Source organism: Paramormyrops kingsleyae, chromosome 3, assembly GCF_048594095.1.
Source record: "Paramormyrops kingsleyae isolate MSU_618 chromosome 3, PKINGS_0.4, whole genome shotgun sequence".
NCBI classification, from domain to species: domain Eukaryota; kingdom Metazoa; phylum Chordata; class Actinopteri; order Osteoglossiformes; family Mormyridae; genus Paramormyrops; species Paramormyrops kingsleyae.
The window spans coordinates 8,119,488-8,145,194 of record NC_132799.1 but is presented as its reverse complement, the minus strand read 5'-3'; the positions used below and the strand labels follow the sequence as shown (position 1 = coordinate 8,145,194).

General features: G+C 50.9%; 1 protein-coding gene across 1 annotated transcript in view; it reads left to right on the top strand.

Moving 5' to 3' along the window:
* LOC111858614 (uncharacterized) overlaps positions 1–25,707 on the top strand; it is a 142,900-nt gene that overhangs the window by 29,702 nt on the left and 87,491 nt on the right. The gene's annotated exons all lie outside the window — the stretch shown is intronic.

The window sequence follows — 25,707 nt, the reverse complement described above, 5'->3', positions numbered from 1 at the left end:
AACGCTTTATCTGTAATTGTCAGCTGGCAGCAGGCTCTGCAAGGGCACCGGCCCGTCCGCGCCGCCGCCAGCGCTCACCTGCGCCTCCCCCCACGCGTCTCACCTGTTTGTTCTGGCGGCCCGTCTCTCCCGGCCCTGCCCCCTCGCCCCCGGCGCCCTCCACAGGCTGACCCTGGCGTAGCCTCCCGCGGCAGGCAGTCAGGGGGCACGGTGCAGGGGCCCCCGTCTGGCCGGGCCGCGCAACATTAAGCTGGCAGACCGCAGTCATCTGAAGTTTGTCAGTGGCTCTGCTGTGTTTGCTGGCCAGCATGACTGTGTGTGTTTGCGTGTGCGTGTGTTTAGGTAATTATTACATTGTGGGGACCAGATTTAAAAAACCTGTAACTTATTACCTTTTGGGGAATTTTTTTTGGTGCAAACAAGCTTTGTAATTTTATAATAATGTTTTTATAACATTCTGTGATTGCAATCGACTAAAAAAAAAAAAAAGCAAATATGCCAATTTTGTTTGCTTACTTATGGTTAAGGTCAGAGCTGGGCAGGGGTTGAGGTTATCATAGTAGGATTAAGGTGAATAGAGAGTTCCCACGTCCAAACGTGTGTGTGTGTGTGTGTGTGTGTGTGTGTGTGAGTTGGAAAAGACAGAAAGTCTCTGCCTGATGCTTGTGAACATTTTGCAGACTCACAAACAGACAATTCACGTATCGATGCGGCAGCGCTGTACCTGTGTCACCAGGGCTCTCTCTCACGTGTCATGCCGGTGGGCGTCGGCCTCCATTCAGGTGATGGAGACCGCCACGGGGTTTCAAAGACTAGTGCGTCCCCCACCCTCCAGAGACGCCGCCTGCAGAGCCTGGCTTCCCCCGAAGGGGGCTCTGGACCGGCCGATATTTACCGACCTGTCTGACGTGCCCCACAGGCTGTGATTTCCCACGCCACCGCTGCTGTCGGCAGTCCTTCCTGAAAGGCATCTGGTCATAAACGGCAGGGTGCCAGTGGGTGTTAATTCGTAGTGACAGGCCACCCAGCAGTGGGGGGGGGGGGCACCCAGACCCGGCTTGCAGTATCTCTGGGCTGGACCCTCTGCGTCCTGCCCTGGCACCTCGCCAGCTGATCCGGGGAGGCTGGGTTTGCTGCAGGAGCCTGAATACAACAACTTCCACTGAAGGACTCTGACGTCAGGTTGGGCTCAATGGCCTCAGCCACACACGAGTGGGTCTGTGTATTCATCACCGCTATATTTTTATACAGTACACGAGAATTTCTATTATACCCACCTTTAAAAGAGGACTGTCACTTTTGTGAAAAGAAAGGCTTTCTTTAATCAATAAACGTGTTTTCTGAATTTTCCCAGAAGTCTACAGAGGGTAGATTTTATGCATAATTTTTGGAAACCGTCAGCATTTTCCTTATATTGATGAAAAATCTCACTCATGCATTCCTGATTGCTGTCAATCTGTACGTGACCAAATTATCATACAGTAATATGTAAATGAGTAAGGATGGGTGTGGTGCTGAATTTCCCATGATTCCTTGGTGCTAGGGAAATCCAAATAGTTTTTATTATAGGGCAATGCTCACAGCACGGATGAGGAGGAGGTAAGGAGCTGATTACAGCGCATTGACAGACCCACCTGAGGGATGAGAAGCTGAGGGCAGCTGTATGGTGGGCGATACCTCAGCAGCACACTAGTCAAAATGGACCAGTGCAAGTTTCTCCCCCAGTGGCTGCAGTGCCAATCCTGCCAGCAGCCCCTGTACGTTGTTGGACCTGCTTGCAGGACAAAGCAATTCCAGGACAAAGCAATTCCAGGTTAAGGGCCTTGCTCAAGGGCCCAACAGAGTCGAATCACTCTAGGCGTTTACAGGATTGGAACCGGCAACCTTCCGATTGCTAGCACAGATCCATAGCCTCAGAGCCACCACTCTACCCTAGGAAAGTGCAAAACCATGCATATGGAGAAGCTGCGAAAGTACAAAAATAATCATTCTGTCACTTGGTTTAGATTCTTGCCACAATAAATATGATGAACAAAGGTGTGAAATGACCCACAGGCCATGAAGCATATCTAGACGCCCCAGAACCAGTTTATGTTTTGTGTTTGGGATGGCTGATTCCTCACCATGGTTACGCATCTTCTATGAGAGGTTCCACATGGATGGCATCCGTATGCCAGTCAGACACTCCCGCGCTCCGAAGGGCATGGTGACGCACCTGCCTGGTCACCGAGAGCGTTACAGCACCGTGTCCCTCTTTATGGGTCATGTGATCCACGTTACACAAATGACACGTTTTTGCTGCATTTTTCCCATTTTAGACGGAACCTTTGCTTTTTCATCCCTTCCCGTCACTCGGGCTGACATGCGATGTAGCATCTTGTGTGAGGAGAGGCAGCGGGACCCGTGCTGCGCAGGATGCAGCCGAACTGCACCATGCCTGCTTCCCTCCGATCTGTGAGTTTTCTCTCAGAAGTGTTTTCCCCTTGTCCCGAGTTGTTAAAGAAGTTAATGGATTAAACACCAGAGCGGAGATAGGAATTGTTCCATTGTCTGCTTCCCACTGTTTTCCACATTTCCGAAGCCTGGACCACAAATTTAGCCGGAGAGGAGAAAAATTAGTGCCATGCGGTCATATGTGATATTTGTTTGCGCTCCGCCGCTGTGGATACCCATAAAACCGCCTGGATTTATTTGATTTCAACTGCGCCTCCCTTTTTAATTGACCAATTTTGTCTTCTCTCCGCACTGAGCCAAGGCTGCTTAATTATTTGATCCCTTTAAAAATAAATGTTTTCGCAGTCTCTGGCGTGCATAACAGCCCACGCGAATAGGCGGGAGCACGTTTCTCGATCTCGCACGCGCCGCCGACAATTCCCCGCTCCCGGGGAGCTCCCCGCGAAGGTAATTCGCCCCATACACGGCAAAGGTAATGACCAGATGGTGCCATCGGAGATGATGACGCTCCCGTAATGAAGAGCTGATAAACAGGGCGGCCGCCCAGCCGTTGGGAGGCCGGGTTCGGCCCGGGTGGAGGGCCCGTCACCGGGCCAGGACCGTCAGCCAATCAGAGGCAGCTGCCAAACAGTTGGGTGTTTTGTTACAGAATAAGCGCTTGCTTATAGATCCTAAAGAAGAAAAGCATGAGGAGAAACACAGGTTTGTCTCCGTCTGCGAGGCCCCCTGGGGTCCATGGTGTGTAGGGCACCGTTGAGCCACCAGGCCAGCGCTGAGCACGCCCTGGTCCAAAGCAGTAACAATTTCCGCTGGGATCTGCAGCCATTCTGCATCCTCACTGTCTTGCACATCCCCGATTTAGGTAATCACCTTCCCATCTTCTCCATTATTAGTTACTGGGTGTGCCAGGAGTGCAACATAACAGATACTTGGAACGGCTGCATATCGCACAGCTGGGGAGGTTTTCAGGCCGATGCTCCGAGGGCCTTAAGGTCTGACTCACCGTACAGGAGCCAAACACTTATGCAGAGCCCCTTAGTCAGGGGTCTTTCCCTTTAATATCTCATACATGCTCACACTGGTAGGGGAAAAGTGTCTTTGTTCATGAAAAAAAAAGTTCAGTAAAGCCCGTAAGCGGCGGAGAGTCCCACGTTTAGGGAAGATCGCCTTTGATCAGCTTTTGTTTTATTTAGAAAGAAGACAGAGGAGGTGCCGTGTGTGTACGGGACATTTGGGGCCTCCAGCGTTTGATACTGAGCGCGAGAATAACACTGTCAAAATCACAGTGGATGAAAAGAGCCCAGTAACCTTAGTAACCTTCGTTAGACATTTGTTTCCAGAGTTTTTGCCACAGTTTCTGCATATGCATGTTTCAGCATCATCTGTTGAGGCTGGCGGTAATCTGTCCATCCATCCATCCATCTTCAGACTGCTTCTCCTGGTACAGACACAGTTCTATGGGTTAGGACTGTGCCCTTAATCGGTAAGATGTTGGTCCATATTCCTTGGTTGACAGAATGATACCATCGTTGGGCCCTTGAGTAACACTCTTCATGCCCAGTTACTTCTGGGGAGTTGCCTGACTGATCGCTGGTCCTTTAGTAAGGGATTGGGTAGCTGGAAGTGATGGAGTGATAATATTTTGGCCATCTGACATCATTTTGGCCATCTGACATCATTTACATTGTTGAAAGAACACAGGGTATTACATTGAAACAGAAGTAAGGAGGCTTATACAGCTATGAGAAAAATGAAGAAACCACTATATTTTTTTTTAAATCTGCATTTTTACATCCTGGGTAATCCTGGTTCTGCTGGAAGAAGGTTACGCTGAGCAGCAGGTTGTTTCCATGCTCAGAGTTTCTAAGACAGCAGTCCACAACAATAAGGTGACGCAGGAGACACTGGGAGCGACCAAAAACCAGCTGGGTAGAGGGCAGAAGTGACTTATTTAATGCCAGAGATGACCATCAACTTATCTGACAGTGCCTCATGAATCGCAGGATGACATCAAGTGACCTTCAAAAGGAATCGAAACATTAAGTGCAGGTGTGAAGTGCACTGCTAGGACTGTTCATAACAGGCTGTGGTCTCTGAATTTTTCCTGGGCTCCTTACCGTGGTGAAGGTCTTGGGTCAGAGTCGAGCCACGATGCCGGCAGGACAGGAGCGTCATGACGCGAGCTGTGTGGCCCGGGATCCGCACCGATGACATCGCCGGATTGCAGCATGTCCTGCTGCATGTGGCACTCTGTGTGTGTGTTTGCTTGCTGTATTTTCCATGGTTAGAAAACACGACCCTCTCATCTGAGATCAGTGCGCGGGGGATGCATGTTACACATGACCAGGGAAGAAGGCACTGATCTGAGATCAGTGGTGTTGTCGGCTCGCCTTATTTTTATTGGTATCTGCTGGTAATAGATAGATTCAGCAGCAGGTGTGCCAGCAACAAAAATGTCATCGTAGCCAGTTTGAAGGACGCTGGCTGCTTTTGGGTGTCACAAGCGATAACTTTGTGAGAGTAGAGGTGGGGGAGGGGGGGTCCAGGCAGCTCACTGGGGTGGCAGGGATGAGCTGGAGCCCTGAAATACTTCTGTTTTGGGGTCCCATGGTCTCAGTGAGTCTCAGGTTCTCATGCCATGCAGCAAGAGGGCCCAGCAGGGGTTGCCAAAGTGGTCCATCGCTGGGCCTTTTGATTGAGCCGAGTGCCCCTCTTAGGACATGCTAGGCATTAGCAGTTCCAGGTTGGGCCAAGGCAAACATGAGAGGTTGGGTACGGGGTTACTGTGTGAGGGGTGCCAGCGAAAGTTCAGCCTAATTTGCCATGTAACCTCGCAGGGCTTTCATTATGGAGGGGAGAATCCGTTTAGATTTATGAAAATGACTTCTAAACACAGGCAATCGCTTTGACGACCAGGCCCGGTTTACCATGTGGGGAGGGAAGGGGGTCCTGCGGTGGGGTCTTAATGAAAGATCAGAGTGGCCCTCCAAGACTGTCAGACAGCCCAGGACCCTGAAAAGCACCGAATAATCTGTTTTACTTTTAATGGCAGCCATTTTATATTCATTAAGATCAAAATGCTGTTTTTTCGCTGGTAAATTGCAAAGCTATTCCGCTCACAGCTTGACAGCCCAGAGTCCCCGTCGCGTTTTATCTCTCTCGTAAGCAACCATGTGCCTAAAATGGTTAATGCGCTCTGCCGGGGTGCTGTCCCTCACAGGTGGCGGGCAGGACGGGCGAGGCGCGGCGCCACCCGGCCCAGTCACATGTCAACAAACATCGGCCGACTCTCGCTCTTTCTCGCCCCTTCATCCCTCCTCCTCCCTCTCTCTCTCCCTCTCTCTCTCCATAGCTACTCGGCCGGGAGTCAGAGTTCAGGCACTGCTTCTGCAGGTGTGAGCCGAGGTGGTAATTAACACTGACATCTCCCCGTCTCCTGTAATCAAATGACTATTGTTGCAGCTGTCAGCGAAGTACAAAGCCGCACCGTTCTATATTTATCTGTCACCTCGCTCGTTAGAAGTGTCACCCTCGTCTCTTTATTTGTTTTTTTTTTTAACGCAGTTTCAGTACTGGTCCACTAGTGACTCATTTCCGAAGTTTAATACATAGGCACATTTTTCCAGTTGGGCCAAAGGGTTGGGGAACAGAGAATAAAGGTGATGGTGGTGGCTGAGATTGTAATTATTTTCATTTGTTGAGTGGGAGCTCGAGTTGTGAGATTAGTGGATGTCTTAGTGAAAAATTAAGCACTGATAAGGCAAACTGCCGGAACACCTGGAAAGCCAGCTTATCCTCCCCCTCCCCCACCTCTGACCACCTTCTTCATGCAGCGCATGTCAGTGGCCTGTGGGAGGCGCTGTCGTAGCATGTGCGGAATGGGAAGAACCAGCCCTGTGGAAGGGGGTGGCTGTTCGGAAGGCCTTCCAGGTGAAACCCAATCCGGTGCAGGGGTGTTTACCGGCACTCGCCTCTGACAGGACTGCTGCTTGCGCCTGTCCCTGGCAGGTCACGACGCCGGCGGGCTGTACGCGTCTGGCACGGGGAGGGGGGGAGGGGAATTCGAGAAAAAAGGGTTCTGAGTCTTAGGGGTGAGCTGAGTGGGTCCAGGCCTGCCAAGACACTCTAATGGGGCTCTGAAAATGCTCAGGCAGAAATGTGCGGATGGGCAGCGAGCCAGAGGGGGCTTTGGGGGGGGGGGGGGGGGCCGAGGGGGGCGAGGCGAATGATCTTAAACAGGGGGAAGGCAGCGCAGGAATGCTTCGGGACAAAGATGGAGGGGGGAGGCAGCAGGACAGAGGCCGGGAGGAGAGAGTCCGAGGTCAGGGACGCCTTGGGACCGTCCGCGGTCCCACCTGTCCGCATGCAGGTGAATGATGGAGGGTCTGTTTGAAGGCCCAGATACTTTGGGTCGCTGTGAATTGTGCGATTTGGAGAATCGACGGTAGCCTGGTGAAAAGGACACGAGTAAACGAAGCATGTTTGTTACATCGGCTGTTTATTTTCGCTGCCGTCGTTTTTGACGAAAGTCGTTCCTAATTCTGGAAGTCAACCCCCTGCCCCCGCAACCGCCCCCTCCCCCATATGGACGCTGGCACTATGGCAGCGGGGGGCTCAGCCTTCCATCTCTCGCACGCCATCCATCTTCTCTTCGCGTCCCCGTTCCCCGGCCGTGTCTCTGATGAGACCGCCACAGACGTTCATTGGTTCTCACGGTTCAAAGTGGTGTCATCACCATGAATAATTAAAGAGGAGATGGGACCTGAAACACATATACATACACATATATATATATATATATACATAGATACGTACTCCTCCATATTAAATATTTATACGGCCTGGCGTCTCATTGGTGCCATGTTCTTTTGTGGATCCACGTCAGATTGTTCAAACACTCGGCTGAGGCTATAGAATGCGTAATGGTGCTGCCATAAAGAGCACGCCCCCACGGGTTTAGTGTGGGCTTGGGTGCGGATGGGGCGGAGGCAGAGGTGGAGGGACAGATCGAAAACAGTTGTGCAACCCCCCCCCTCTTTTCGGGGGTCATGCCCGCCCTCCTCGTGTGGGAGAAATTTCTATGCACCCTCACAGTGATCTTGCATGGTCATTTGGAATCGATGTCAGTTGATACAGGGTGGGGGCCGTGATCGAAACCATGTGCTGCCCCCTGAGGCTCCACCCTGGTCCCAGCCATGCAACCGCTTTGATGTCATGCTGCGGACTGCATCAGAACAAAACATCGTTCCCTTGGTGGTCATGTCTCTGGTCCCTTGGTGACCACATGACACCAGCTGGCCAATCAGGCTTTGGCTTCTCAGAGGGGAGACCAGGGTTGTTACGACTACCGTCAAACACACTCGAAGTCCGGTTCTCCTTTTTCTCTTGGAAGCAGACTGTCAGAAAGGAGGATGGAGGTTTCCATGCCACTCTTGTGTTTGATTGGTCAGCACGTGCAGGAGGTAGCGAGGGCTGGTGTGTTAGTGTCCTCCTGCAGTGCTGAACAGCGGGGCACTCTCTGTTATTCATGAATGAATGAATGAAAGTTGCATTTATATAGCACTTTCCAAGACACGCAAAGCGCTTTACAGAGGCAATGGGGAGCCACTTCAACCACCATCACTGTGTAGCCCCCACCTGGATGATGTGACGGCAGCCATTCTGTACCAGTACGCTCACCACACAGTAGCTAAGGTGGTGAAGGAGCTGGAGAGAACCAGTTAGTGCTGGTCAGTGAGGCTCAGGTCACTGTACCAAGACAGATGGGAAAAATCAGCCATCTGAAATATCTCAGTGTGACATAATGTTGTTTCTGTTTAAAGGTTCCTTAGGCTTTGCTGAAGGAAGGGATACTGAGATAGGACACCATCAGGATGGCTTTTAATGTGAAAGCTGGTCAGGGTATATAATAGTGTCACTCCAGCATATTAAGGTAGGGATGCAAGATGACACCAGCATGTTGAGCATGTTGATTGCAGAGTGTGAGAGATGAGGTGAGGTATATAGGAGAGGAGTGTTTTAGAAAATAGCCACCCTGTCTGTATTACACCTCCCACGAGGCCGTGCGGCGTCGCCTGATGAACGAGCGTATAATTGTCCGAATTACGGGGAAGAGAGCAGGAAATTCCCGACACGGAACTTTACGCAAAGCTTGAAAGATGTGTCTGGGTTTTACTGCAGCATTAAAAAATTTTATTGCTTGCAAACTGTTAACTTTCTTTCCCTGCCTGCTGAAAAGTCGTTTATGCTGAAATGTTTGTATTTTTTCGGACCGTTAATCAAACAGCGGCATATGTTGCACGTTGATGCATATTCATGCCGCGATTGATTTCCGCACGCTTTAGGTTACCGCTTTCTCTACGACGTTCGTCTTCCGTGACCCCTCCGCCCACGATCGGATCTGGCAGACCGTTGCAGGTGGCCTGCGGGTCGCGCCCTGGACGGTGCCGATCTGCACGCGCTGAAGGTTTCCACGGATATCAGCCGGAGGATCCAGGGGGTGCCGAGCGCTGCGATTCACGGGGCTCCTGGCCGACCAGCTGGCGAGGGCTTGCGGAAGCTGCGGGAGTTTGGGGCTCTTTGCTTTGCTGTGGGTGTTTGACGGCTCGCCTCCACGGAGTCGTGTTCTGCTTGTAAACGCCGTTGTATCTAGCACTGCTCTTTCACCCGGCCCAGATCTTCTGCTTGTGTAGTTGGATAGATGAGTTAGAGGCGTAGTTTTATAAAGGAACTCTAATCCCCCCTCCGGTAGCCAGGGGGCCACATTAAACAGGGCTGCACAGGTGAATAAGAATTGGACATGGGCCCTTTAATTCATAAAATCCAAGGGAGGGTTGAGGGGGGGAGGAAAAAAAAAGAAAAACAGTCGTAGCCAGTATGTTCAAGCTGCATTCCAAAGGGAGATGTTTTCAATTCACTCATTATGAGGGGGTCACCTCTGGTCAAGTTCAGTGCCACGGAATGGCAGCCCCTGCCTGCAAGGGGCGCCGCCCACACGAGGCGCTGCGAGGAGGCGGGTTCGCAGCAAGCCCGGCCCAGCCTGGTTTTTAGGGCCAGTGCCGGGAAATTAGCCCCGTGTGTTATCTGAATTCGGGGTGGGGGGGTAGAAGGAACATTGACGGATGTGTGGTGGGAAGGTGATGGCCGCCCTGCCAGAGTAAACATGCTCTCTGGCGCTGGCTTGTAATGATGCTATTAGTATGCATGTAGCCAGGCCCAGATGCGCGCCGTACACTGGGCTGAGCCCCCTTCTGCTTGCTGCCTTTCTTCCCCAATAATGGCTTTAGACTCTATTCAGAGCGGGGGCCACTCAAGGGCCCTGGCGGGCGTGGGGACGGGGGCCGGGAGATAAAGAGCACGGCCAAATGGAACATGAGCGGTGTGTCCGGCGGGGCTGCGAGCCTTTGTCCGGCCGGGGGGACAGACACAGCAGCGCTAAAACTCACACGGCACTCACACAATGGGCTGTCAGTGTTTCCAGGCCACGTCTGATCCCCGCAGCCGTCTGGGGGCCGAGGGCCGGAGGGGTTTGTGGGTCAGTAAAGTATCACTGCAGCGCTTTTGGACGTACATGCAGGCTTTCCGGCTTTCCTTACGTAGTGGGAGCCCGCCATACTGGGAGAGAGGGTGGAATTGCTTCAATTAGGTAATTAATTACTTCAATCAAGTGGGAAAATTCTCTGCTGGAATGAAAATTCCGTCGTCCTCAGAGCACAATTACTCACGCCTGCTCTGGACCACCCAGACACCGCTGTCCCTTGTAGTGTCCCTTGTGGGCCATTTCAGATCAGAGGTTGTGACCCTGTGACAAGAGAAGAGCGAAGAGTTCTGTGCTGTGGGGCAGCCTTTGGTGACGGCTCACCCCCCCCTGCTGTCTGCACTCAGCAATGCATGCATACTGTGGGCGGCGTGACTCTCCCCAGAAAGCTTTGGAGGGACGCGCCAACACGTTTCACAAATTAAAGGCAAACACTTTGTGGTTGGGGTAGGATTTCTACCAGGAGTATGGAAAAGAAGAGCGTTAGATAAATGTAGTAAGGGCGCAGAAGAAATTATTTGAGTCTTATAGCTTGAGTGTGATATTAATCTGTGGGTGTAAAAAAATCTCAGACAAGGGGGACTGAGCAGAGGGCAAAACAGGGAGTCCAGGTTGTGAGGGATCTGGGCTTGAGATCACGAGCGAGTTGGGTTGAGTCTCCTTCCAGGCCTTTCACAGCAGTAATTCATAGCTTGAATTACATCTGGAAATTCCAACTCACACTCAGCTGTTTGCAGCTCATTTGCATTATCTCCTTAGCGAGTGAGGTAGGATCTGCAAGTCCACACTTTCTTTTTCTTTTTTGAGGAATCCCATTCCTCCCATTGATCAGGTCCAGGTTCGTCACCTCACACCCCTTACAATCACTTAATTACACCGGAGGGACTCTTTGTAATTTTCGTTTCTTTTTCCTATCTGCCGTTGAGCAGTAAGCCCCAGTACAGTGTACCTTCTTCCCTAAGTTGAGATTTAGCTCTCCGTTCCCCTATAACGCTAAGCTGCTGAAAGCATGACGGTTTCTGATTTCTTTTACACTTTGTTTTCGTGCTCGTCTGCCCGACTCTAATGTGGTAACCGTGGAAATGGGGAGTTTCGGAGGAGGGGATTGTTATAATTTTGCACCGGGATTAATTCTGAAACGTGAGAAATACCGCATGAAATCTTCCGTTAAAGGCTTTTTGATTCCCGCGTTGCGAACAGATCCAGCAAAATCGGTTCCGCTGGGCCCCCGATCCGACAACGGTGTTGTTTTTAGCCGTCTCTCCCTCCTCGGTCATTCCCAACTCGTTGACGCGAAGCTATTTTCCAGCCAGACTTTGCCTGTGTCTCAATAGGCAGCAGCAGAAATATTGGACAGAGTCATGGTGCCAAAGGCCAAGCTGACATCTACCAATGCCAAGCCAGACATGAGTGGCTGTAGAAATTGCCTGGAAACTTCACTGGAGGAAGGAGAGCCTATTGGATACGAAGCATCCCTGTTGCTTTATGAAAACTGCCCTTGAAACTTGATAAATGCTATAGTTTTTTATACAGGTGCACAATCACCTTAGTCATGAGACACAGCAGAGGGTGGACATTCAAGACTGTATTTTTGCTCCGACCCCTGACTTGCCAGTGGCTTCAGTCCCGAACCAGTCACTCTGCCAGTCTTTGCTGGGGATTATTACGGGCCTACGTGTGAGTCCCCGGGGGTGAAAAGGCAGTGGAAACGTTTGCGGTGATGGCGGCACGTGATCCCCGGTGCAGAGGCGGGAGCCGCGGCTCGAGCGGGCCCCGTGTTAGCCGTCATCTCAGCGTCGCCGTCCGTGCCAAAAGTAAGCAATTCTTCTGGAGCCCTGAAATCTGGATCCAGTTGTTGACTTGGCCTTCAAACACAGGCTCTGGTTGTCTGCTTAAGTCCAGTCCAAACAGGCTCTCGTCCTGATTACATGATTGCTAAGTAGTCCAGGCCGCCGCCTGCTTCTTTTTTTTCCTTCTTTTTTTTGCAGACTCGACAAGCTGCATATTTTCAGTGATCTTATTTTATATTTTATTTAACTTTTTCTCATATCCAGATCCAGCGACATGCGCGTTAAACAGATGAAAGTGTTTTATCTTTAACACTGACAGGGCTTCCTCTCGTTTTTATTTTTTGAGCTGTACCACTATGTGTTGTTTTATACATCAAAAAAGTAGTTTTACCATAATTCTTCCCTGTGTGGAAGTGGCGTTTGAGCCACGCGGGGGAGGTGCAGGGTGCGATCGCTGTCTGCTCCCCGCTCTGAGGTCCAGTGGGCCTTCACTGGAGGGTGCGATCGCTGTCTGCTCCCCGCTCTGAGGTCCAGCGGGCCTTCACTGGAGGGTGCGATCGCTGTCTGCTCCCCGCTCTGAGGTCCAGTGGGCCTTCACTGGAGGATGCGATCGCTGTCTGCTCCCCGCTCTGAGGTCCAGTGGGCCTTCACTGGAGGATGCGATCGCTGTCTGCTCCCCGCTCTGAGGTCCAGCGGGCCTTCACTGGAGGATGCGATCGCTGTCTGCTCCCCGCTCTGAGGTCCAGCGGGCCTTCACTGGAGGGTGCGATCGCTGTCTGCTCCCCGCTCTGAGGTCCAGCGGGCCTTCACTGGAGGATGCGATCGCTGTCTGCTCCCCGCTCTGAGGTCCAGTGGGCCTTCACTGGAGGATGCGATCGCTGTCTGCTCCCCGCTCTGAGGTCCAGTGGGCCTTCACTGGAGGATGCGATCGCTGTCTGCTCCCCGCTCTGAGGTCCAGTGGGCCTTCACTGGAGGGTGCGATCGCTGTCTGCTCCCCGCTCTGAGGTCCAGCGGGCCTTCACTGGAGGGTGCGATCGCTGTCTGCTCCCCGCTCTGAGGTCCAGTGGGCCTTCACTGGAGGATGCGATCGCTGTCTGCTCCCCGCTCTGAGGTCCAGCGGGCCTTCACTGGAGGGTGCGATCGCTGTCTGCTCCCCGCTCTGAGGTCCAGCAGGCCTCCGCTGTAACTCTGTTCTCCTCCTCCTTCCTTGGGAAGGGCTGGCGTGTTACTTTTTTGCAGCAGCAGCAGAAATGGGCCCCCACGGCTCGGCTCGGCACTGACTGGCAGCCGCGCCCGTCCCTCCGAAGGGTGTCCAGGTACCCCCCCCCCCATCCTGGGATCACAGAGCCGTTTGGAGAGACGCGCCGGCGATTAGAAACCGCGCTGTCATCGCTCGCTGACTGGAGACGAGGGAGCCGCTTGCTGCCACGTTAAAGTTTTATAAAGGCTGGTGCCGGGAACGCATACGGGATGAGGCTCAAGGTCGGGACAAGGTCAGAAATGCCGTGTGGTGTTCCCTCCCCCAGCGATGTAAAGCACAGGTGGGCCAATGGGATACTCACATCCACGCTGCTCCGGAACTTTTTGTCTTGTTATGGTGTCAATCCTATTTTCACGTTTTTTTTTTTTTGGGTTGGGGGGGGGGGGGGGCTGGCATCTTTTCTTTTGAAGAGCTGAAGCCCTTCACGATTCACCCAGGGAGTGTCAGCAATGTCTTTGTTCACGGACCCTCGTGGGGGTGCCGACGCAGTTTGAAGACACTCGTGAGTACTGGGGGGGGGCACACTATCCCCCTATTGGGGGTCACCTAATTAGGGAAATACTCACATACATTCCGTATCCTTAGGGCCATTTCTTCCTGCAGTATTTGTTAATGATGGTGCTGTGTTGGGGTCAGTGCAGGCCTACTTGTCTACCCGGAAGTCCTGTCATTCAGCGGCCGCACCTGTCCCCCCCCACCCCCCCATGGAAGGAGCTTCTGTACCCCGGGTATTGAAATCTTGATACTCTGAGCCACGCAACATTCTGAACTTTAGCTGATGTGTGTGAAACAGCATTGGCTTAAGGATGCGTAGCTTGTTTGTGGAAGGACGTGCAGAAATGCTGAATGTCTCCGTTTTGGGCTGCTTTCCTGTGTTTGGACAAAAAGAGAGTAGAGAGGACTCCTGGCATGGAGAGCCATGTAAATCTGTGTCCTCAGATGCTTGGAGGAGGTTTTTATGGATGTGGGGGGACGGCACCAGCAGGCTGCAGCCTCACAGAAATCAGGTGCCAGAATCTGCGGTCATGCCCTCGGGGGAAATGGGACCCAGACCGGGACCCAGACCGCCCGGCGAGCCCGGATCTCTGGGTGGGAGCACGGCATGAGGGTACGAGGCAGGGCCCCGATTCTGTCTCGCAGCTAGGGCCCGGCGTGTGGGACTCCTGCAGGCCAGTCCGCCTGGACCCACAGCAGGTGCTCCTGCTGAGAGACCTTTCGGCCCACCGCCGGCTCACGCACACAGCGAGGAAAAGCAATTTGCACTTATCCCTGTCCCATTTATTTATGCGATTCCTGGGCCCCATGGGCCCCTCATGGGCCCCCTGTGGCCCCAGGCGCAGGAGATGGAGGTCCAGGTGTTCCTGCCCAGAGGCCCTTGTGCCGACAGGCCCGGCGCGGACAACAGATTGGGGTCCCGCCCATGTAGTCATCTAGAGAGCTCTGAGCCGGGCCCCGCTTCTTTCCGAAAGAGATGGGAATTTTGGGAATTCCGTAGCCGCCGGGGAGGGGAAGTCCCACTCCAGAGCAGCTCATTATCACGGCGCCAGGACTTGCCACCTGAAGATTACTGAGATATTTAAATGCATTTATGATGGTGGAAGGGAGAAACCAGCTCACCAGCTGAAGATGGGGCCACCGTAAATCCATAGGCATCTCCACAGCCTCCTCCAGGAGAGGCTTCCAGGGTCAGCGTGAAGGCAGGGACACACCTGCAGTCCGGACAGCTTAATTCAACTCCGGGTTTAGTAGTATTTATGTCTGAAGTTCCCCGGCATGTAGAAGCGAATGCATCCATAGACGGGGGTATGCTGTGTATTAAACGCAGGGCTGAGCCTCTACGGCTTTACACACAGGTGTCTGAGGAGTACGGTGGGGAGAGGAAAGGGTTAATGGCCTGGATGCTGCCTGTCGTCGCTTACACCCACCTCCCGGCAAACAGCTTCAGCTCCGGGTATTACGTCGAGGCCTCCAAATAAATCCACTTGACTTATCCTAAAGATTAAATTTTTACACATTTTAGAAAAAACCCAGTTTCTCAAATACGGCATCAGCCCTGACGCTCCCTCATGAAAATTTGATCAGCATAATTTCTTAACTGGGACTTAGAAGTGCAGCTGGGTTGCATTCGTTTTGTAAGAGAAAGGAGACAAACAGCCCTTCTCGTTTTTCTCCATGTGAAGAAAAAAAAACTGAGATGGGATTCGCTCGGTGTCCGCTCTCATAATGCTGGGCGACCAATCGAATCGCTGTCTCAACTCTGGCCTAAAAACACGCCACAGGGGTTATGGAAAATATGTCACACGGGGCTTGTCCACAGCACCGCAGAGAGCACGACTTAAAACACCTATCGCGTGACAGGAAGTGTCTTAATGCTCCGGTATGTGTGTGTGTGTGTGTGTGCGAGCGGGTTTACCTATCCTTATGGGGACACAATGTCCCCATAACATGATAAATATCCATTTTTTTTCCCTTATGGGGACCCATAAGGGAAAACTCTATTTTATAAAAATCGGTGACTGCTATGAAAAAACTAAAAATGCAAAAACTCTTGTATTTTGTTAGGTTACTTATGGTTATGGTTAGGGCAGGGTAGGGTTTAAGGTTGTCATAGTTAGCGTTACCATTTTTCCCATTGAAATGAATGAGCGGTCCCCATAAGGATATGTATACCCTACATGTGCGTGTGTGTGTGTGTGTGTGTGTGTGTGTGTGTGTGCACGTGTGTTATGACCGTGTTGCAGATTCTGTTTACCGGCACGCCTCCTCCCCCATCAGACTGTTTGCGTTGCCCGTCACTGATGTGTCGGTCGCACCATTTAAAACGTGCCGCCTCTGACCCTCACTTTGCATGTGCTCCGGTCGGAGGCTCGTTTGCAGTCTGTGAGGGATTTTGTCATCGACACTTCCTAAATTGCCTTGAGAGCACGGGCGCTGGCCGCACGCGCCCTTGCCCCAACCGCCCCCCCCCCCCGCCACGCGTGCCGCTGACACATGCGTGGAATCGCCGAGTAAATGAATGCACCTTGGAAAGTCTGCTTAGCTTAAACAGGTTACTTATTTTACTGCCGGTCTGAACAACATAAAAAAGGAAGAACCAGGCGAGGCGGGCTACATAAATGGCGGCAGATTAACGGAAAAGGTGCCTTTGCGGTCAGCGTTACATTCCCCTCCTGTGCGTAAATCTCTCCCCCAGCTGAAGGAAGCAGCATTTAGTGATTCATGTACCTTGATCCTTCGGTGGGTATTTTTTTTATACGGTATTGTTTCACATGATGCTATATCGTTCTGGCTTTAGTGTCACACGCGGGTGACTGGGTAACTCTTTTGCCAAGTAAAAGCCACACCCGTTATGTTGTTCCCATGTCTGGAAGTCGAATGGATCGAAATCGAACAGCGTTTGTTCAAGATTTCGCAATCATGTCCCATCATTTAGCCGCTATTTCCATGCTTCTGTTTGAAAGGCGTGATGCAGCTTCCCTCCCTGCCAATGTTTTGTGGGAGTCAGATGTCAGCATCCCCATGGGATTAGGACCTGACGCGTTTCATTTTTAAAAAGACCAAATATCAAATGTGACAAAAAATGCGTGCCATCGGAGCATTATTTTAGTCATCATCATACCCATAATACCCCCCCCCCCCGCTGTGTTTTTTCATTTAAATGTGTGACCTGCATTATCAGACCCCAACCCGACATTGGGAAACGCCCACGCGTGTTTATTTTTTTAAGTAAAGTGTACGGAAATCTGTCTGGAAAGCCTGCAATGTTACACAACGCCGCAAAGATTAATAGTGGAGGAGCAGGAGCACAGGAGGGGGGGGAATGCCAGCGTGACAGGTGGCAGGCTAGGGCAAAGATGGGAGAGGTCACGCCCCCACCCAGCCCGGGCCTTGCCCACTCCCACCACGCCGTGGAGTTACTCCTCTGCCTCTTTCTGGCGTTCTGACAGTCAGGTCGCGCTCTTCCTTCATCGTCCCTCCCTCTCCTCCTCCCTCGTGCGACACCTGGTGCTGTACGCCTGTACCGGAGCGAGAGCAGGGAACCGTAACCGCGGTGAGGGTGCACGCTCGCAGCAGTGACGCCTTCACGTGCCCTCACACAAAAATACACACACACGCGCGTGCATGCTTAAAACATATACCACAAACGGCCTTTTTTTTTTTCCCCGCTCACTCTTTGCAAAATACGGATGCACAGGTGCTGCTCAGATAAGTATATGTTCCTGCACAGAATGGCTCGCATACCTACACACAGGAGCACGCGACTCGAGGCGTCTCTTTGAGCTGAGCGGTGGAAACAGCGCGGAGTTCCCTGTGATAATCCCATTCGTTCTGTTCTCTGCTGATTCGAGGTCTAAGCCTGTACAATTATTCAAATCCCATCTCTTAGCTGCAGCACACAGCTCGCTCTGGGGCTCTACTTCTGTAATCTTGCCTCTGGCCTTGCATTTCAAATGGAATTAATTCCCATAAGGAATGCATCTGAAGGGAGGCACTAGTGTCTGTAATCCTGCTGTTTAAGTTGCCGAAACTTACACCTGTCATGTCGTCTGAAGCCGGTGGACGTGGGGCTGCTATCTGCCATGCATCCGTGAGGAATGCGCTTTCATTATTTGGCGCTCCGGACCCGCACTCCACCCCCCACCCCCCTGCACCACGCGCGCAGACATACATGCACATGGACTTCTTTATCCCGAAACGAAATGTCGCATTCCTGTTGCGTGGGCTCGCCCTCGCCGTGCGTGACTCACACCGCCGCCCTCATGCCAAAATGCGACGGCTGCGAATTGGGGTGGGGGCACACATGGACAGGTGCACGAAAAAGGCTGGGGAGATACTAAATTGAGGGGTGCAGCTTGGGGCCCTAGAGCTTGTCAAACAGTGGTGCAGGGGGGGGGGGGGCTGGGACACACCAGGTTACTGGTGGTTTGCCAGAAGTGTGAAAACCAAAGTGCCAGTGGAAGATTAGAGGTTGATGCCCTGTATTAAGGGAGGCGATCTTCACTGTAGATTCCTGCAGCCTCCTAGGGGTGCAAGTGCATCAAGAGCATGGTGCTGTAAATTTGTACAGGTATTATATTCTATGATAATATAATATTACTGTTTTACGAGGTTTTCTCTACAGTTCTTCTGTCAGAAGCATTACTGGTCCGACTCATGCAGGACAAGGGTTGTTGTGAGCACGGTAAGAAGGTCCGCAGTTAAGTGATCGCCATGGCCCAGACGCAGAAGGTAGCTGCCATTCTATTGCACGCCTGTCCTGCTGGTCTTATGCTGCAGGACGTCAGCCTGCTCTACCCGGCCGGTTGGCGGTCAGGCCTTAAACACACGCTTTACAGTGGTCCGCTGACTAGGATGTCACACACCCCCATGTTAAAGGAAAGTGTGTTAAGTCGCTTTAATGCAGAGAGCTGTTGATGCCTGTAAGAGCGTGTGGTCCAGGCGCCATTGTGGTCCTTGTGCATTTGTGGTCCTGGTGCGTTTGTGATTCTGTAGCCTTTGTGGTCCTGGTGCGTTTGTGGTCCTTGTGTCTTTCAGGTCATGGTGCCTTTGTGGTCCTAGTAACTTTGTGGTTCTGGCGCCTTTGTGGTCCTAGTGACTTTATGGTTCTGGGGCCTTTGTGGTCTTGGTGCGTTTGTGGTCCTTGCGTCTGTCAGGTCATGGTGCCTTTGTGGTCTTAGTGACTTTGTGATTCTGGTGCCTTTGTGGTTCTGGCACCTTTGTGGTTCTTGAGCTTTTGTGGTCCTTGCTCCTTTGTGGTCCTCACATCTTTCAGGTTATGATGCCTTTGTGGTTCTGGCACCTTTATGGTTCTTGAGCTTTTGTGGTCCTTGCTCCTTTGTGGTCCTTGTGGGGGCAGTGAGGGGCTGCTGGCAGGGTGTGGCCCTTAAGGATGCGAGGCAATGGCACAGTGTAGATGAGATACACCTGCTCCCATCTCCTCCTCATCCTTGCGTCAGGTCAGACGCACGTTCCTCGCACAGGATCTCACACCGACGCTTGTCTGCACGGGCACAGACACACACACACGCAGGCACATACATGCGCTCGACCAAGAGCCTTATATAACACATATAACACGCGGTGCTGCACCTCTTAACAGGATCCCTAGGCAGAGCGTGTGGGTGGTGGCTTGTTAATGGCACTTATCCAGAAGACAGGTCTTTGTGGAGAACACATTTTCCTTGCGAGTTTTTTTTTCCCCCCCTGTTTCTGAAGCGAGCTGTCTGGAGCGTGGATCCGCAGCCCGGCCGTTGACGCGTCTTTAGCTGCAGACAAACACTCGATGGCACCTTGTTGCCTTTGCCGTCCGCCTGCGGCCTTTTCCTGCGACATGCCGGTGTTGCCGTGGCAGCCTCCGCGGCCGTGAATATCACTGCAGAGGAACACTGACATGAAATGGGGGGGGGTCTTCAGCTGAGGCGGACGTGGGCAGGCCTCAAAGCGGACGCCCGCGCATCAGCCGTGACCTTTGACCTCCCTGCCGTCCGGATCTGTGTTTTGGGGCTGGCAGGGCGAGACACACCCTGAGGCTCAGTGTGTCAGGGGCCTCCGTCCCAACTGCAGCTTACTGCTAAACATCTGCTAGGAATCAGCCCAGCACAGCTGTCACCGTGTCACATGACGTGGCGAAACACCTCGCCGCTTAACCTCCGCTTTCTGCCTAATTCTGCATAAATCGCTGCTCTGGGGAGCGAGGGGGGGCGGTGGGGGGGGTTGAGTCCGTGCCTCGATCTGGCCGTTACTTCGGCTCCTGTAGTCGCAGATGATACCCTCGTCCTGTGGTGTTTTTCCTGCAGGGGGAACGAGCCGCCAGTCCTGGAGCCCTGCAATCGGTCGCTCACGCATAAGTCAGCTGGGCCTGGCTCTAATGAAAAGATCCGCCGTGCCTCTCTTTCTGAGTCTGCCGCGGTTCAGTGAGTAGCGACCGCGAATCCGTAATCCTGCTTCTGTCAAAGCCTCGCAGAGATGAATGGCTACCGCTTTCATTACAATACATAAAAATAAAGATTCGGCTATGTCACAGCTAGAGCTTCAGCGTTTCCATCCAGCAGCGGGTCGCCCCGTGTTCTAACACCTTCCGTCATGTGATCTTTCTCTCCATCTTCTTCTCCCCTCTCATTCATCCATTCCCTTCCGTCTTTTCCCCAAACATCTTTTCCGCACATCTCCATCCCTCGTCCTTCCAACTCGCGCAGGTGACGTCTCAGGATGTCATATGGCGCGGACCCCATCTCTCTCTTGCCACAGTGGCGCACACCAGTTGGTCATATAAGGGGATTAGAGTGCGTATTTCCGGCAGTGTTCTGCAAACATCTGGAGTCAACGGGGAGTTCCTGTTGACGAACAAACACGGACACGCGTGTAGCATACGGCGGATGCGCCAGCGCCTCCTCGTTTTGTCCCACGTGTCAGATCCCAGACTTGTAGATCAGCTGCCAAAAGATGATATCTGTACCCCTGTGAATGGAGTATTACCTAATCATCCAGGCGTGGACACCAAGGGGAGTCACGTGGGAGGAGTCATCGAGGAGGCGGCCGTGCTGTATTAAAGCAGAAGCCTCGCAGCGAGGGGGCAGTCAGTCAAGAGCGACATTTGTGGAGAATCACTTAGACTTTCTGTCTTTAACGACAAATTTTGAATGACAAAATTCCAGCGGCAGTATCTCCCCGGAGGAGGAGGCTGTGTTCGTATTAACCAGCTCTCGCAGCTATTTTCTAAACACACTTTCATGTCCACACTATTATCCATTTTTCACGTCCAATTGCTCTGTTATGGTAATCGTCAGAAGCACACCATGGTGTAATTACTTACAGCTGACATAAGAAAGGAATATCCCTCCCCCCACGTCTCGCCGAGTTGCTCCGTCTGACTGGTTAACCCCTCCCATCCTGGCATCGGCTCTTCCAAGTCACACCTCGTGGGCAAATCCAGGTTAAATGCTCAATGGGAAAAACTGATGGGCAAATACTCTACTATATATTGTTGTTGAAAGTATTATTTTTTAAATCGGATTATCGTGTTTTTTGATGAGAAATATTTTCAGTTTTTATATGTGGAACTAAGTACAATCAGAAACACGTGCATAAAAACAACTCATGAGTAAAAAAAAAAAGAAAACTAGTCATAATAAGATTAGATACTGTGTTAATAAAGTACATTTTTTTAATAAAATTTTAAATAATGTACAGATTTTAATATCAAATATCCAAACATCTATGTCCCTTCAGTGCAGAGATAAATAAATCACAGTTAAGATTTTAAATAAAAAGTTAAATTATAAATTACAAAATCCGGCAGCCTGTCCGCTTTTCATGACCCCCATGTTGATTGCTACCAGTTTGTGGAGATCCGTTCCTCGGCATGATTGATCTGCTGAAGCCCCGTGTTAGACTCCTCCTTAGCGTATAGCTTTTTCTGACCTCAGGTAGTACAGATATACAGCCGTATAAAATAGTACTGGAAGGCTGTCATCACCTTTGCTCTAGCACCTCACCTCCCAGCACGTGCCAGCTGCAGTCTGGAAGCTGTCAGGGGTAGCTGTGGTGTTACTGAAATGATCATAATTACTCAAGAGTAATTGACCTGTGTCAAGCCTGCCATCAGCGGCACATATTTTAAACTGTATCCAGTGGTCAAAGTCAGGTGAGCGTGTTAGAGTACGATCCGAAAGCCTCTGAATAGATATGACAACCAGATGTCCTATGCTGATTTTTCCAATGTTTTTAATAGTAACTGAGTGCAATTATTTGGAAGTTATTTCGCACAGGAGGCTCCCATTAACTGAGTCTCCCAAGGGCACGTGCAAAAGCCACAAGATGTTGTGTGATGGAGAGGTCAGAACCCAAGTGTGTCTTCCTGCAAACCAACTGAGGAGACACCTGATCCTCTAGGAAAGGGTATACCAAGAGCAGCGGAACAAGAGAGAGTGTACCAGTAGCAGCAGTACTGGGGAGGGTGTCCCAGTAGCAGCAGTGCAAAGGAGAGTGTACCAAGAGCAGCATCCAGGGGAGGGTGCACCAAGAGCAGCAGTGCAAAGGAGAGTGTACCAAGAGCAGCGGTACAGGGGAGGGTGCACCAAGAGCAGCAGTCCAGGGGAGGGTGCACCAAGAGCAGTGGTACAGGGGAGGGTGCACCAAGAGCAGTGGTACAGGGGAGGGTGCACCAAGAGCAGTGGTACAGGGGAGGGTGCACCAAGAGCAGTGGTACAGGGGAGGGTGCACCAAGAGCAGCATTGCAAAGGAGAGTGTACGAAGAGCAGCGGTACAGGGGAGGGTGCACCAAGAGTAGCGGTCCAGGGGAGGGTACCAAGAGCACCGATCAGTACTTCCATCTCCCTGATGCTCTTATGACAGTAAAGCCGTCTTTATGAACCCTGAGTTACACACTTTCACAGCTATGGAATATGGACACAAAGCCTATGTTCAGATGTCCAGCTGGTTATAGAGTTCAGCTGACAGTTTTCATGACAGGTGATTTAGCCCAGTCTAGCATCAAAAAAACATACAGGCTCATATCAGGCCCTGCGTTCACCAATGCATGACAAGAAAGTGAAAATGCATCAAACATGTTTTGGATTCTTCGAGGTCGGGGTCAACTATATTTTCTAGGAATTTTCCTATACTTCAAGAAAAATGCATGCCGCAACTGTATATTTTGAATGCAATTTATGTACGAAATCATTCCGGAATCCTGCTTCCTGTGTAATGCTTTCTGTGGAGAAGAGAAGTTCATTATGGTTGGGTGTGGAGATTCCCCACGTCTGCTTTGAGCCTGCCGCCTTGGACTGTAGCTCACCACATGAAGCTCATTGAAATACATAGAATTTGTACTGACCCAGAACTTCTAGCGAACTTACCCAAAAGAAGCGAGAAGCCCAAGACAGAAGCGGTGACAAGAAGTGCATAGAGTCATCATCATTTTTCAGAATCAATTTTCTTTTTATATAGCAGCGCGCATTGGCCAACCAGAGATGTCTGCGACCCCACTGAATCATGTTTGGGGTAAAAATAAAGCTAGACTCTTTTTGGTCCTCTCTCAAAATATCTTTTTTTTATCCTTGCGGACACTTGCGTGCTGTGTTGTGTTGTACTCTATTTCGGGAGGTGGATACATTAGGGCTGATCATTGAACCTAACTGGCATTAACCCTAAAAAGGAGTTATTCAGACCTAGTGAGGAGCAGTACATCTATAAACCAGGTTAATGTAGATGAAATCTAGCAGACATTAACTTAATCAGCCTAAGAATGCTTGCTGGTGTTGAAGGCCTTGTCTTATGCAAAACTCATTACACTTCAGCCTTGTGTTTTAAGTCTCTCTTGCATATTCTGTTGTGCCTGCACTGTTCAGATATGCACATCCGTCCATCCATTCATTTCCATGAACTCTTACCTAGATCAGGGTTTTGGTGAGCCCAAGGGACAGCCCGGACCCAACGCCAGTCAATCACAAGGTTCTGATGCAGATGTAGGCAGAAACTGTCTGTATATGTCTTATTGTAGCCAAGACATGATAGTCAGTGTCCTATTTTTAAAGAAAAACGTGGGGTTATTGCATTATACATATGTGTACCTGTTTTGTTCCGTCGTTGCTTTTTTGTTTTGCCGTCGTGTCTCCAAGGCCCCCTGTAAGGCCACCGTGTGACCTGTCACCATGGTGATGTGTTGGTAAACACAGAACCGTGATGTGGAAGGCCTCCCCCTGCCTGGAGAGTGCTCGGGTGTCGCTGTGCTGCTGGAGATTCCTGCCTGGCTTTGCCCCATGTCGCTTAGTTTGGTGTAAAAACAGGGGTAGTAACAGCTTTGCAAGTTTTTTTTTTTTTTTTTTGCACAAACTTGTTTATGTGATCAGTGGCACTCGCGATTTCCCAAAGGAGTGCATCCCAGAAATTCTGGTAGTAAAAAATGGCAACAAACTGACCATCTCCATTCATTTTTACTCTAATTCATAATTCAGTTGTAAACAATGTGATAATTATCAAAAAACATATAACTGTGCATATATGTGTTATGTGTGTGTATGAATATAAATGTATAGAAAGATATATATATAGACATATATTGAAATACATAGAATTTGTACTGACCCAGAACTTCTAGCGAACTTACACACATGCACACGCACACAAAGTTCATGTACATATGGCTCCGTACAGGCATTCTGGTAACTGAGGGGTTAATGCGTACCTTCATCAGTGGCAAGAACTATAAAAATCCATGTTAATTAAAAGAAATTAAATAAAACAGCGATATGAAGAAAAAGGTAAATGACAGCATTTCCTCTAACCATCATGCCGACGCAATTAACTGCTGCCAAAGTCTGAAACTTGAGCTATTTTTCTTATTTAAATCATTAGAGGAGGCCACGGCTCAGTATTCAGTCATGTCAATTCTGCCTAATTACTTTAAAACAAAATCAAAGTAGCCACTGTCGGCTATTGTTTGACGCGGCCCATCTCTAAATTTAATTATGCGTTCATTTTAATAAATTCCATTTCAGATGAAAAGTGCCGTTAATCGCGTCAGCCGGCCGCGCGTCTTAATCGTTAGCATAGCTGGGACATTAGCGTGGCCCGGGAGTCAGCCTGGTCCCAGTTTCACTCAGCATAGCGATGCAAGGTTTATTCTGATTGGCTATTAACGGCACTGAGAGTAGGAGGAGGGGCTTGGATGGTGTGGAGCAGGTCGTTTTGCGAGCAGAAGGCAGGCCACCCAAAAAATGCCTATCTATATCAATGGTAAAGGTGGCATTGCTAATGACTCCCACTACAAAAGCCTCAGAAATGAGGTGAATGCTATTTCAGGTGAGATACTATTTTGTCATTGACAGATTTGCAGACTTTACAATAGCACGAAATACATTTGTTTTCATTTACTTGTCTCTTTCTTTTAGTATTGCGCTGTGTATTTTAAGGCTTTTAGAGGCATTTCCCAGAATCCTCTCTCCACTTCAAAGTGGATGGGCCTGGTCACATGCACAGCGTGCGATTGGCCCAGAGCTTGGGGAGACCGGAGGAATGTTGTCCAGAAGGATGGCTTCATATCCTGCTCTGAGTGTCAGAAATAAGCGGTGCTGGCCACACGGGCGTCCAGCCATAAAGATGAGTCAGCCCAGTAACTCCCAGTATCCTAAGCTTCACCCCAGCATAATTGGTCACAGGTGAGTTCCACTCTGGCCTGGAATGCTGATCGCCGTGGAAACATTGCCCTGCTGGATTCTCTAGTGATCTGGGCGATATATCAGAAGTGAGGAAGGTGGACGTCTTGGAAGGTCGGCCCTAGCTGGCTGCCAGAGCTTCTGACCTAATGCCAGGTCCCAACCTTCTGCTGTCTAGAGCAGGAGTCTGGATGCACAGAGTGGTCTGGGTCTGCTGAGGTCTTCTCTCTCCCACATCCCGGTCTTGTTTTTTAGTTCCTCCCTTTTTTATGTGTCTGAGGGTGGCTAACAGAAAGCCCCAATGCAGCCAACATCTTTGCTAAATATGTGTTGACTCCTCACACATGGAGGATGTCTGTCGTTGGGTGCCGCCCAGACCGCCTGGGACCCCCGGTCTCCTTGCTGTTACTGGCAGCGTCGCCGAGCCTTTTGGACGTCATTTCCTGCAGTCTAACGGCAAGCAGAAGGACACGGGCCCCTCACCCAGGGGGCGTGTGACACAGGGCTAAG